The sequence below is a fragment of the Onychomys torridus genome, chromosome 16, assembly GCF_903995425.1.
Source record: "Onychomys torridus chromosome 16, mOncTor1.1, whole genome shotgun sequence".
In the NCBI taxonomy this organism is placed as follows: Eukaryota; Metazoa; Chordata; class Mammalia; order Rodentia; family Cricetidae; genus Onychomys; species Onychomys torridus.
The window spans coordinates 3,970,721-3,984,927 of record NC_050458.1 but is presented as its reverse complement, the minus strand read 5'-3'; the positions used below and the strand labels follow the sequence as shown (position 1 = coordinate 3,984,927).

The following is a 14,207-nucleotide window of genomic DNA, read 5'->3' as shown; positions in this document are numbered from 1 at the left end:
TGTTCAGGAAATGGGCCAAGCTGCTCTTCCCTGCTGGAGCTTCAGGTTAAGGCTGGGTGTGTGGTGCTTGTCTGTAATCCCAGCACTCAGGAGGCTGAGGCCAGAAGGTCACAAGTTCAAGGCCAGCCTGGGTTACACAGCAAGTCCCTGTCTCAAACAAAGCACATGTAGTTTTAAGTTAGGGGAGTCCATAGAGGATAAGAGGAAACTGCCTGCTCTACTAAGGCAGTGTCCCAGCAGTGTAAGGCAAGCCTCTGTCTATATAGTTTCTACCCGGAGTGCCTGCTGCATCAGCTGCCTGCAGCACCTGCCTCTTAACTTAAGGAGAAGTAAGCATCACATAACATTCCGGCCCCCAGCATCTAGGACTTTGGAAGTTTGACTGACTTCAGAATCTAAAGACTTGGTCATCAGTCTGTCACAGCTGCTGGAGTGGTCAGCCCCACTGTAGGCCCTGGGGAAGCTGTCGAGTGAGCCTCCAAAATCCTGGAACTGTCACCGCAGCTGTATGGACCCCACCACAGGACCACCTCGGCACTGGAGTGAGCGCAGGGCTGGAGAAGGTAGGCTGCAGTTTACTCTCGGGAAGGCCTTGGGCATTTGAGGAATACACCCTCCCTCCTTTGGTGCGGTCCGGACCCGCAGACTCTGCAGCGTGGATTTAGCTGCCTCTCCACCTTCATCCATCGAGGCTGCACAGGTCCTGGACATGTATAGACTTCACTTTTCCAGCATTGTTCCCTAAACACAGCACAGCAGGATTTCCCATTGTACTTGCTTTGTACTGGGTATGACATGTGACCCAGAGGGGGTTTAACATATGTGGAGCCACATGAAAGCTTCATACAGTGGCATGCCATTTTTCACAAAAGACACGAGCATCTGTGGATTTTAACCCCATGGGTCCTGAGGGACAATTGTATCTGTAAAAAAGTTCCCATCAGCTATTTTTTTTCTTCTGACATAGGTACATTATCCAATAGCTCGTCTAAAGCTAGGCTTTTTTTTTAAAAGACTGAATCTCACTATGTAGCCCTGACTGATCTGAAACTCACTATACAGACCAGATCAGTCTTGCACTCACAGAGGTCCACCTGCCTCTGCCTTCCATTGCTAAAATTAAAGTTGTGCACCACCATGCCCAGCTGCATTCTTTAAAATTTTGATTTACGTTCCAAAATAACTATCATAAGTAAACTTAAAGTGAAAATCCCACAAAGGCTTAATTGGGGTAAAAAAAGAAAAAAAGGGGGCTGATTTAACTGAGGTCAGTGCCATTGTCTGGGGCACTCCTGTGGTGGGGAGCAGGCTTTGCCTGCAGAGTGGGCAAGTCCCACCGCTGTGCTGTGGTCCATGTTAGGGCGGAGTACTGGCAACCTATACCTGTCCTCCCGTGAGCAATTAAGCAAGTTTTATGTTAAACGTCCCAGTTAGAAATAAATTAAGATCATCCCCAAAGTAAGTTTAAGGAAAGTTAAATGATCTAAATTTGTGGAAAACCAAATGGGTTTCAAGCTTTGGTGAGAAAACACAGACGAGAAGGATCCTACAATACAAAATGGGAGAAAACCACAAACAACTCAGCGGCAGAAGTATCTGTATGTTTCTGAACGCCTTTTGAGTTATCCGTCTGTCTTGTGGTCAGTGTGTGCAGTGCCAACCAGGCAAGCAGAGAGATGGCTGTGGGAGACATGCTGGAGAGTGCCTTTCCTTCAGGCAGCCTTGTTCCTGTGCTCAGTGAGCCGAGAGTCTCAAGGAAAAGGTGAGTAAGTGTGCCATAATAAAAGTGTGCTGCGTGAACTCAGTTATCCCGTGCATGCAGCTTTCGGGTCCCACATGCGCCCCAACCTTTATTGAGTTGCAACTGTACTTTGTTGACAAGTTTCTCTTTAATATAAGAAAATCTCTGAGACTGGATAATTTATGAAACACAGATGTGTCCCTTCTCTGGAAGCTGGGAAGATCATTACAAGGATGCTGACAGCTGGCCATCTCCTGCGGGTGCTCTCTGCTTCCCAGAAGCCACCTGCTCCCCATCCTCACTCAGATGGAGGGACTGCAGGAAGGGACTATAGTTCTGCAAGGTGATCATTCCGACCAGGGGCCTCTGCCTTTGTGACTTGACCATTCCCTAAATGCCTGACCTTTCTATACTGTCACACTGGTTACTAAATTTCACCATGCGGATTTGGGGACAGTACAAACAAAACCATGTGAATTTTCACTCATTCCTTACTTAGTCATCTCTTGTGAGCTAGAAGATGGATATGTAGTGCACATTTGTCAGGTTCTTAAAAAAATTCATCTGTGGTCACTGTTAGGGATCTTCTCATTCTGGATGCCTTATAACAAATGTGTGAGCTGAGAGCTGGCTCTCATTCCTGGCCCATCTTCCCTATAAATAACAGTCAAAAGTCCCCTTCTTCCTCATCAGAAACATGGGCTCTGAAGAAGTCTCGGTCTGCTTGTGTGTGCAGAAATCCCTGGGAGAGCTTGGTGCCCGAGTCTCCGTGATGTCAGTTTTGTAAAGGTGGAAATGAAGGAGAGGACTGGTGTTGGAAAGGACAGCAGGGCTGAGGCTGGCTCAGACGGGATAAAGAGTGTCCTTCCTTCTGTATAATAATCACCAAGCATTTGTTTTGAGATGAAAGTGGGAGTCACGTTCCCCTGGGGTAGATTTCCCTTCTGTGGAGTCCCTGGGGTGAGTTCAGCCTCACACTCTGGCTGATTCGAACCCTCCAACACAGACGACAGGAATCATCTCAGCAGCTCATCATGTGGACTGAGCAGACACTCCCAGATGTCAGGGACCAGTAAGAATCTTTAGCTTTTTCTGTGACCAATAACAAGCCTGGAACTAGCATGATTTCTAAGAAGCGGCAGGGTTAAAGGGTTAGCGGGAACTTGGGGTGGGAGTAGCCTCTGCTTGGAGCCTTTCTGATGATGTCTTCTCACCCTTCTTTGTTTCTCATAAGACTTTTAAATCTAGTGACTTTCTGGGAAGCAGAGCGGTTTGTTTCTGGTAGTTGTTAATTTATAAAAATATTCGAAACTTTCACACACACATTCCGATCCTGTTTACCCCCAACTCAGAGCTACTCCACCTTCCCTACATAACCAAATCCAACTGTGGGCTCCCTCCCTCCTCCCCCTCTCTTGCTCTCGCTCTCTCTCAATCCATCGAGTCCATTTGTGTTTCCCAGCTAGTCTTGTAGTGTGGTTAACCCCAGAGTCACAGTAGTAAAGCGCAGACACTCTCCCAGCCGCCACCAAATGCCAACAGCGCCTCGGCTGGGGTGGGACTTTGAGAAGGTTCTCACTACCTGGCTTAGGTTGGACTTAAGTTCATCATCTTCCTGCCTCAGTCTTCTGAGTGTCGAAGTTCTATCTATAGAACAGATGTGTTCTAGGGCACAGCTGGACAATAAAGGGAATGGCAGGTGCTGGGTAGATGCGTCGCCTGAAAGTACTTGCTTCATGAGTATAAGGATCTGCTTTCGATCCCAGAATTCATGTACACACACACACACACACACACACACACACACACACACACACACACACACAAATTAAGAAGCTAGCCATAGAGGTTCATGTTTGGTATTCCAAAGCTGTTGATGAAGTTACTGATGGATCCCTGGGGGCCACTGGCTAGCTTACTTGATGAGTTATGAAAAAAGAGAGAGAGAGAGAGAGAGAGAGAGAGAGAGAGAGAGAGAGAGAGGAGAAGAAGAAGAAGGAGAAGGAGAAGGAGAAGGAGAAGGAGAAGGAGAAGGAGAAGGAGAAGGAGAAGAAGAAGAAGAAGAAGAAGAAGAAGAAGAAGAAGAAGAAGAAGAAGAAGAAGAAGAAGAAGAAGAAGAAGAAAAGGAGGGAAGGAAGGAAGGAAGGAAGGAAGGAAGGAAGGAGAGAGGGAAGAAGGGAGGGATAATGTCTTTTGTACCAAGAAGTTTTGTTACCATTTTCAGTGACGTACAATGGCCTCTTCTGGACTTTGGAATCCATGTTAATACACCCTAAATTCCAAGCAAGGCTCTTCTTCGATGCCCAGAAGTTCCTATTGCATTGTTCTCTCCTCAAAGCCCCTATGAGCAGGCCTACCTCAGAGCTTTTGGAACAAGTACCACTGGCTTGTTCCGACAAAGGCAGGCAAACTGCTTACAGCCTCTCAGCTCGGGAAGGGGCCTTGCAGGCACTGCATAACATTTTCCTCCTGGAAATGCTTTCAAGTATTCACATTGCACAGAAGATGACAGGAGTGATAGCAGGGTGGCCACTCTGACCCTCACTCTCCTCTTCAGCTGATGCTGAGCTTGTTCCTGCTTCCAGAAGGTCTGACCTGGATGCTCTCAGTTTTCTGGCCTGCAAAATTAGCTGTAAGAACAGGTCTCAGTTTTTGCTGGCTTGGCTTATGTTGATAACTATGTTTCCCAGAATCCCCTCCCTGGAGTGGCTCCAGTTTAGAGTTGGACTGAAGAGGTCCTTGTGTGTAAGGTGGAAGGCAGGTGAGGGACGAGCCATTGCTCCTTAGATGGCTTTTCACAGTCAGATACAGTCCCACGCAGAGGGCAGTCTCTACCCACACTTCGAGCTTCTGGGCCCATGCTCCTGCTCACCTCCAGAACCGCAGTCCACACGTGTTGGAGGTCTGGCAGGGGCAGTAGCTATAGAGAGAGCAGTTCTAAATCTAGAATCCTCAGAAGGACTGCTGTGTGACTTTAACAAAATGATTTTTGCATCTGTCTGTCCGTCCGTCCGTCCATCCATCCATCCATCATCTTCTGTGTGTATAGGCAGGTGCATGTGTGTGTGCATCACAAGTTTTCAGAGATGACTTGTGGGACTTGGTTCTTTCCTTCCACCTTGTGAGTCCTGAGGATTGAACTCAGGTCAGCAGGTCTGGGGGCAAGTGCATTTGCCAGCCGGAAGTTAGTTACTGCTCCTCCAACACGCTGTTCCAAACCTTCACTTCCCGAGCAGCTGGCACAATTGCATAAGGTAACTCCCAGAGCAAATCTTTTATCTTATCAACATGTAGTTCTGCTTCTGTTCCTCCGCAGCCCAGCATCTCACGAGTCTCCAGTACAGGATTTGCAGGGCGTCAGCTCAAACCTTCCCAGAAGGAAATTGCTCACAGGGCTGCCTCTGTGTAGCTGTGGGAGGGAAGTTAATTAGTGCCAGACACTATCTGTGTTCCTGTAGAGTCATTTTGTCTGTGGTGAAGCTGGATGATTCTGGATGGTTCTGGTGTGGCAAAGAAAAACAATCTTCTTCTTCCCAGGGTTCCAGCTGTATTTTTGTAATTAAAAAAAAAATCAAGTCCCAAGATGTTTATTTTGTAATTAATAAGGGAAAGAGGTCTCATCTTGAAAGTCTGGCTTGAGACACTTTCTAATTACTCTGGTTCCTAGAGGCTTTGAATTTTTCCTCAGTTTTGCAAAGACGCTGCCTGGCACATGTATTTTCTTGGGGTTTAAGTGTTTCAAAGCGTTAGAGGATAGAGATGGATCCAATTTTAGTGAATGCATGCTATCGTGTGGCGTTCAGTGGTTTGCTCAGTCTGTGGTTCTGAGAATCCAGGAACCTTCCTTACACCTGACACAACCTGAGTCACAGTGGGTTAGACCTGTGGGAGTGGCTCTTCTCAGGAGCATGCCTCCCTCTCCTGGTTATTCGCCAGTACTACAAGAAACAAGATGGCCAGGGACAAGGACACTGGCCCTCAACGAAGCCCGGCTGTCCTAGAACTCACAATGTAGACCAGGCTGGCCTCGAACGCACGAGAGCTGGGACTAAAGGTATACACCACTAAGACTGGCTAAGGATGGGCCTCTTAGTTTAAAGTCCTGAGTGTTTTAAAAACACTCCCCATTCTGAACATATCTCTTTCTGCACAGAGAACTGGTTACAGCCAGAGGGCCATGCTTTTCTGATCAGGTCAGTAGTATTTTAAAAAGTCTTCTGCATTTTTTGAGACCATGTAGGAAGGCTTAATTGGCACAGCCCAGACTCATATTTCTCCTAAGAAGAAGGAAACCTCCTGGGTGAAGAAAATCTTGCCCTAAGCATTCCTGCATCCATTTCCTTGCTCAGTGATTCTCGCTCAGCCCTGTTCTCTGCTCAGCTCAGCCCTGGCTACATGTTAGAATTCCCTGAACAGCGACACAGACTCCCAGACTCTGCTGCCAAACAACCCTGAACTGGTCTTGACTAGGCACAGGTGATTTTAAAGCTACTGTGGTTAGAATGTGCCACTAGGGTGGAGGGCCGCCCAGCAACCATCCCCAAATACAGCCCATGTGCTGTATTTGTGGACACGTTGAACATTCGGGGGTAAAGATGTAACTTGGCCACATAGATTCTTTGCCCCCACCGTGGTCCCCCTTAACTCCTCAAAGCAAATATTAATTTGAGTCTCAGAATAAATGTTTATCCACAGACATCGCTGCCCTCTTTTCTCAATGGGAAAGGCTCCTCTTTTTCATTATTCAATGAAAATTTTACAGTCAGAACTTGGGATGAAGACAAAAATGCATGTTTTCCTGATTGGAATGAAATTTAAGATTCAAGGCCTCAGATGCATAAGATGGCAGTCCTTCCAAGATGCCCACAGCCCAATCCCCAGAACCTACACACACTCAACCTTGCATAGTGCCTTAGCTTCTTTTTCTATTGCTGTGATAAAATAACCTGACAAAGAAAACTTAGGGGGGTACTGGAGAGATGGGTCAGTGGTTAAGAGCACCAGCTGCTCTTCCAAAGGTCCTGAGTTCAATTCCCAGTACCCACATGGTGGCTCACAACCATCTGTAATGAGATCTGGCACACTCTTCTGGCCTGCAGGGATACATGCAGGCAGAATACTGTATACATACATAATAAATAAGTCTTTTAAAAAAAGAAAACTCAGGGGATAAAGGGCTTACTTTGGCTCACAGTTCAGAGTACAGTCCATCTTCGCTGGGAAGCCATGACAGCAGGGGCTGGAGACCAGCGGTCGGAGTGTATCCATGCTCAGGAAGCGAGAACAGCAAACGCCTGCTTCTGCTCAGTTCCCTGTCTCTACACAAGCCAAGCTCAGAGCCAGGGAATGCTGCCGCCCACAGTGGATCTTCTTACCTCAGTTAATGTAATCAAGATAGTCCTCCCCAGGCACCCTCGGCCTAGATTCTATCTAGAAACCATCACTCATGGGAAAGGGGCTTTGCAAGAGTGGTTATCCAAAGGTCATTCTAGATTATCTAAGTGTGACTTCCTGTAAAATGACAGTATGCAATTGCTTAAACAATCAGCTGTGTGGCAGTTTGTCACCCTGACGATAGGTGACCGAGGTACAACCCCTCTTATACAGACCCCCTCCAAGCCCATGAAGGGATTCTGGAACTGTACTCACATGACTATGTGTTTTGTGAAGTTAATATCTCAGCTCCCATTGATTAAGATTGCTACTTTCTCTTCAGACTTCCAAAGCAATTCTTCCCGGGAAATCAGCACCGGGTGGGTCCAGGCATTCTGAGGATCAACTAAGCAAGGACATGGTAGGAGACTCCAGTTTGCGTTTAGTAAGATGTAATCTTGTGATTTATGGTCCTTCCAGTAAGTATCAAGATATTGCTAGGATGTAAAAATACATCTATGAAGACGTTCTGTCCACTGAGTCAAAGTACCCAGAGGCAGTGACGAGGAGGAGTCGTAAGACACATGCAACTTACAGTCCATTTCCTTAATGTCATCAGAGGAAGAAAAAAAACAAAACCTGTCTTCACCATCCCTAAATTCTTCCTATTGAACAGAAGCCATAATTCATGAAGAAGAGAAGATAAATTAGAATATAAGCAATCAACAAACTCTCAGGTTATTTGATGAGCCAACAACTAGGGAAGAATAAATTATATGAATATAATTACCATTTAAATTACCCAATGATTTGACACAGTGCTGGGGCATAGATGAAGATATTATGAACTCAGTCACTGACAAACTGACTAATGTGTCACCAACTTAAGGAATATTTATGATTAGTCATTGTACAAGTAAATGTAAAATATCCTAACATGATTTGCAGCCCTGGGGATTGCTGAACTCAGCCTGCCTTGGTATCTTAGAATGTGTGTGTGTGTGTGTGTGTGTGTGTGTGTGTGTGTGTGTGTGTGTATGTGTGTCCGCCCTGGTATCTTAGAATGTGTGTGTGTGTGTGTGTGTGTGTGTGTCTGTGTGTGTGTGTGTCTGTGCATCCTTATGTGTCTGTGTGTACATGTATGTGCTCTTACACATAGAGGTCAGAGGTCAGCTTCAGGTGTCATACCTCAAGAGCCAACCATCTTGTTTTGGAGACAGGATTGCTCACTGAGGCCTGGGCTCTCCAGGTTGGCCAGCCAGGGGACCCCTGGGTTCCCACTGTCTCCCACTCCACAGAACTGGGATTACAACATATGGCCCCATGCTTGGCGTTTCATGTGGGTTCTGAGATTGACTTCTGGTCCTCATGCCATGCAAGTCCTGGACGACTGAGCTCTCTGCAGCCTCCTTATAATCCCCAAGGGAAGGAAATGTGAGATTCCCTCAAGCCAGGCTGTAATCCTAAACACTTGACATGGCAAGGAAAAAACTTAGACTGAATCCTTGAAGCGATGACACCTTCCAGGGTCGTCGGTGGGGTGGCTGGTGCTAGAATCCAGAGGAGGAATGGTTAAATGTTTGTAAGTCCCCCTGTAAGACTGGAGCTGATACAACGTGAAAGAGTGTTCCGGTAAACGGGTGTATCATCACTTTTCAGGTCTGGCCGTCACAGGTCATGGTAAGTCAAGTGTAAGCATTCAATCCGAAAAATAAACAACCCGTCGGAGTCTTATCTTAAAGTGGGACTGTCAGCCATTCTTTGCTAATATGTGGGCTTGAGTTTTAAACGTCTCTTCCGCAGCCAGAAACTAATAAATTAAGCCCGTGGCACTTAATAAATTTGCTTTTGCCTTCGAAATTTCTACTTAGTGGAGGGAGTGGACGTGCATTTAGAAAGAGGTGTCCAAGTGCGAGATGCTGGCGCCAGAGCTCCAGCGGGAGAAACCTCTCTGCACGGCAGTCTACTTCGTGGAGGCCGAGCCTCCGCGCCAGCCTCCCGCCTGCAGGGGGCGCGCTGCCGAGTGGCGCCAGGCCGCTCTGCCCCGCGCGGGCTCCCCCTCTGTGGCTGTCCGTGCCCCGCCCGCCGCCGCTGGAGAGGAGGAGGTGCTGCTGTCGCCGTGGCCTCGGGCTCAGGTACCAGCGCCGGGGACCGTGGGCAGCCGCTGGGCGGGAGCCGGTGACACTTGCCTTGCGGGCCCTGACGGCCGGAGGAGCCGGGCGCGGGTCCGAGCGGCTCCCCCGCGGGCGATGCTGGCGGGAGGGCCCGGGCCAGGCCTGGAGTACGCGCTCGCGGTTATTCGGGAGTCCCCGGCCGCCCGTCCTAGCGAGGCTCGGCTGCAGAGCGTAGTTAGGAAAAGGTGAAGTCCTTGGCGGGTCACAAAGGCGTGCGCAGTCACTGCCCAGGGTGCCCACGGTAAGACAGGATCTGCACCCTTTCTGCTTAGGCCTCAGGTGATCATGAACTTTCACACTGGACACGCGTCGTTAAAAAGCAGATCGCATACTTACCTGGCAGGGGAGATACCATGATCACGAAGGTGGTTTTCCCAGGGCGAGGCTTGTCCATTGCACTCCGGATGTGCTGACCCCTGCGATTTCCCCAAATGCGGGAAACTCGACTGTGTAATTTGTGGTAGTGGGGGACTGCGTTCGCGCTCTGCCCTGAAGAAAAAAAAAAAAAAAGCAGATCGTTTCCCTCCCGATTTCCCATCAACTGCGTTGGGGAAAAGACATTTATTCATTCTTTACTGTGTTCCACAGAACTTAGAATTGGCCGCAGAATGTAGTGATAAGCATGCACCACTGAAGAGTGATACTCCTCACTCTTGAGGACACACCGCACTGGTATCTAGGCACTTCCTAAGGTGCTGTCAGTGGCATGATGGTGTTCATGTTACAGTAACAGCTGGCTGTCTTCAGTCAGGTATTGTACCCAGTCATGTACCTTTTTAACATCTTTGCAACAACCCTAACAAGTACCGTCTCTCATTTGCAGATAAAGAAACAGAGGCAGTTTAATTTAGAAGAGGAAACAGTTTAAATTAATTTGTCTAAATCCAGAGAGTTGACAGAGAGTTAAATGGGGTCGGAGACTCCCAGGTCCCACTCTTGCATCCCATTTCTGTTAACTTCCAAACATAGTGTTCCTTAAGATTTTTGTTTGGTGATATACTTTGTAGCCTGAAATGATTTCTTTAAGACTTACTGTGTGTGACAGTATGGAAGAGCCTGTACCATTGTCCTTTTAATTTAAATGGAGTTTAATGAGAAAACAAGTTTGCCCTTTAAACTTGTAGTGATAATAAAGTTAATGTCCTGGGTCCTCCTGCTTCAGTACAGTTTGATTTGAAGTAGAAGCTCGTCTGTGTTCGTTCACACACATTAGTTATGTGTTCATTAATTGTATTTTCACAGTGAGTTTACCTTGCACGTGCAGCATTATGTCAAACAGAAAGAGGTGGTTTTTTGGTTGTTGTTGTTTTGTTTTTTCTTCCACAGTCAGCTAATGTTTTATAGGACACTGGGAAGATGTGGGACAGAAGCTGCCACCCAGTGAGGAATGAAGGATCCCCAGGGCACATTGTGTAGAGCAGATTGAGTTACTGGCTGCAAGGTCAAGGGTTTTTGATGTGAGACTGGAAATGGTTATTTTCAATCCTAGAGACTGGGACTTGTACTGTCTTCTTAGTCCCTTAACTACTGCTGGGATAAAACACCCCGGCAGAGCAACCCAAGGGAGAAGGCTGGTGACTCCGGGGTGCAGTCTGTCACTGTGGAGAAGGGAAGGTGGGGGCCCATGAGGCAGCTGGTCTGTTACAGCCACGGTCAAGAGCAGAGAGCAGTGAGTGAATGCATGCTGGTGCCCAGCTTCCTCTCCTTTCCATTCTATCCGAGGCCCAGCTCCGGAAATTGCCACCCACATCCCATTTGACCCAACTGAGGAAACCTCTCCTAGGTGTGTCCAGAGGCCAACCTAGTCTGAACACTCCCTCACTGAGACCCCCTCCCCAGGGGCTTCCTGCTTGTGTTAAGTTGAGCACTAAAGCTGACCATTACCAAGTCCCGACTCATTTAGCAGTACCAGGTTTAAGGGTGCATTGTCAAGGTTCATGTAGCATAAACACAGCCGTCTTTCATGCTGGGGCAATTCCAAGAACTAGGGACATAATGTAACCTAAGTCCTTGATCTAATGGAGCTAACATTCCCTTGGAGAAAGATAGGCCTAATAAAATGATTGGTTTAAAAATGGAAACATATCCAGATAGATGGAAACAGTTACTAAGAAGAAAAATAAAGGAGTGAGGGGTAGGAAGCACTGGGAATGGAACTCACACAGTTTTACGGTACGGAACGATGTCGCCGAGAATACACTGGTGTGAAGTTGAAGGCTTGCAGGGAAGCCCTCCGGCTGTGGGGAAAGTGTACAGCAAACACAGAAGTCCAGAGAACATCAGCCTGCTAGAAGACTAACAAGGAGTCCACCAGCTTTGAGCTGAGGAAGGGAGAAAGGAATGAATTGGAAGCTGCATGGATGCTAGGAAAGGCTGGCTTTTACTCAGGAAGAAAGAGACGGTCAGAGGGATTTGAACAGAAGAATAAGAGGGTCTGACTTAATGTGGTCAGGCTTGACTGTCAGAGCAAAGATGGAGTCGGAGAGACCAGTTAGGGTACCATGGTCATTCACTATTCCTGGGGATACAATCCAAGACCCCCTCCCCATGGATGCCTGAAACCTTCAATAATACCAAGTACTATATACAGTGTGCTATTTCCTTTATATACATGCATATGATAAAGTTGTCAAAGTAGGCACAGTCGCACTAACAGTAATAAAATAGGACAATTAATAGCATTATGCTGCAATAAAAGTTGCATGCATATGACCTCTGCCTGTTTAAAAGTATACATTGTATTCACCATCTCCTGTGGGGTTTGAGGTGATAAAATGAAGCAAGGTGAGTGATAGGGCATTACGACATGGGCCACAAGCATTGCATTACCGATACTGTGGCAGTTGATCTGTCCTAGTCCAGTTGGCAGATAGATGACAAGGGGTGAGTCATGTCTAAGCTGGAGGAGAGCTGGATGGCTTAAGATTTCATCATACTGTTCAGAATGGTGTGTTGTTAGAACTTAGGAATTCCTTCTGGAATTTTCCATTTATGTTTTGGGCTACGCTTGACCGTGGGTTCTTGAAAGTAAAGAAAGACACGGATAAGAGAGATTTGTATAGTTAACAGCAGTCATATTCTAGAAAAGGAGTTGCTGATAGATTGAGCGTGGATGTCACACAAGGCAGAAATCAGGTTTAGTTTAGCCATACTTGAGATGTCTGTTCAAATAGATTATTAAAAACTAGAGTTCAAGACAAAGGTTTTACTAGAAACAGAAATTTGATAGTTATCAGAAAGGTGGTTTATTGGCCAATTTTTACTCACTATGATAAAATTTCTGATATAAATAAGTTGAAAGGAGAAAAGATATATTTATTCCCAGTTTAGAGACTTTAGTCCATCGTCTCTGCTCTGTCTAGAGCTGTCGTGAGACAGAACATCACAGAGGTGGGAGCAGGTGGCAAGGCTGCTCTTCTCATGGAGACAGGGAGCCAGGAGAAAGAGAGAGTCACAGGCTCGCAGTGACTCACCTCCTCCAGCTGGACCCACACACTGAAAACCTCACAATCTTCCCAGATAACCTCATCGGCTGGGAAGCAAGCCTTCAGTACTTGGGCCTTTGGTGGGAACAGTCATGTCCAAACCGTAACAGGAACATCATGAGCTTGTGGCATCCAGACTAAGGAAATGAGAATCAAGCCATGGAGCCTTCTGTGTTCAGTGATGGGTGTGGTTAAGAACATTAAAGGGTCTTGGGAGGAGATGCTTTGGGATATTTGAGGGATGGGGTAAGTGTAGAGGGCCTGAGGAAAGTAATCAGCTGTGTCACCCTGCTGGTTTGACAAGCCAGATGGATGGATTTGAAAGGGGCATGTGATAAAAGGGTCTTAAGAACAAAGTTGGGATGCTTGCCATACAAGAAATGAAGAGCTGTTATAAACAGAGGCAATTAAAACACTGTAGCATCCAGACACATGGACCCTGTAGACTTGTGCACAGTGGAGAGTGGGAACAGGTGCATACAGTAATGTGTTATGTGCTAGAGCATGCTGCCTGTACAGTAGCTGTGGCTGCATATGTCTGTTTAAATTTTAGACATAATATAGTAACTGTACTGTATAGCCCTCAGCCTTCTGATGCTCTGGGATTTACTAAAATTGCTTAAAGTCTTTGATCTGAATTATCGCTTTAGTAAGCTAGAGGGGCAGTGGTACCCGAAGGAAGGAGTAGACAGAATTAGAGCACAGTCTACGAAATTGAAAGTGGGAGATCAGGAGCCAGGGACCCCAAAGCTGGCTCCTTGGAAAAATCAGGAGTCAATAAATCTGTAGGCAGCTGAAGAAAAGGGGGACACAGATTTCTATATGAATCAGGAGGCCTGGTGACCCATGCTCAAAATCTCAGCACTTAGAGGGCAGAAGCAAGAGGATTGTGAGTTTGAGGTCAGGCTAACCTGGGCAACATAGAGAGACACTGTCTAAATATGTATATGAATGAAAGGCTAACCTGGGCAACATAGAGAGACACTGTCTAAATATGTACATGAATGAAAGGCTAACCTGGGCAGCATAGAGAAATGCTGTCTAAATATGTACATGAATGAAAGGTCATCGTTACAGATCCCGTAGCCGTTACATGAAAAAGAGTACTATACTGTGCCCACACATTTTATAATCTAGATGAGTGACAGCCAGAAGCAGGCCCAGATGGATGCATGGGTGAATTCTGTCAGACATTTAAGGAAGAAGTTGCCAGTTCTGAGAAGCCTCTCTGAGGTGAATAATTACCTCATTCTATGAGGCCACTATTACCCTACCAAAACCTCACAGCACTTAGGAAGCTATAGGTGTATAACTCAGGTATAAAAATCCTCTAGAAAGTATTAGATAAAATGGTCAGCTTATAAAAAGGATTAGACAGCAGGCTAGAGAAGGGAAGAAACTGGATCACATTAGACGCTCAGTAGTGTGGCCTGC

At 46.7% G+C, this 14,207-nt stretch overlaps 1 protein-coding gene and 1 non-coding gene across 3 annotated transcripts in view; both read left to right on the top strand.

Annotated features, from left to right (window-relative positions):
- The first annotated feature begins 9,171 nt into the window (after positions 1 to 9,171).
- Ankrd46 (ankyrin repeat domain 46) overlaps positions 9,172 to 14,207 on the top strand; it is a 29,036-nt gene continuing 24,000 nt past the window's right edge. Inside the window, exon 1 of one of the 2 annotated variants that reach the window (XM_036208274.1) lies at positions 9,172 to 9,249. The gene's annotated coding sequence lies outside the window, so the exon portion shown is untranslated. Of the gene's footprint in view, positions 9,250 to 9,319; positions 9,530 to 14,207 lie in introns of those variants that run through there. The other variant, XM_036208275.1, reaches the window with a different exon arrangement.
- On the top strand, positions 9,617 to 9,780 carry LOC118597564. Its single transcript, XR_004946861.1, has one exon. It is a non-coding gene; the product is annotated as a U1 spliceosomal RNA (small nuclear RNA).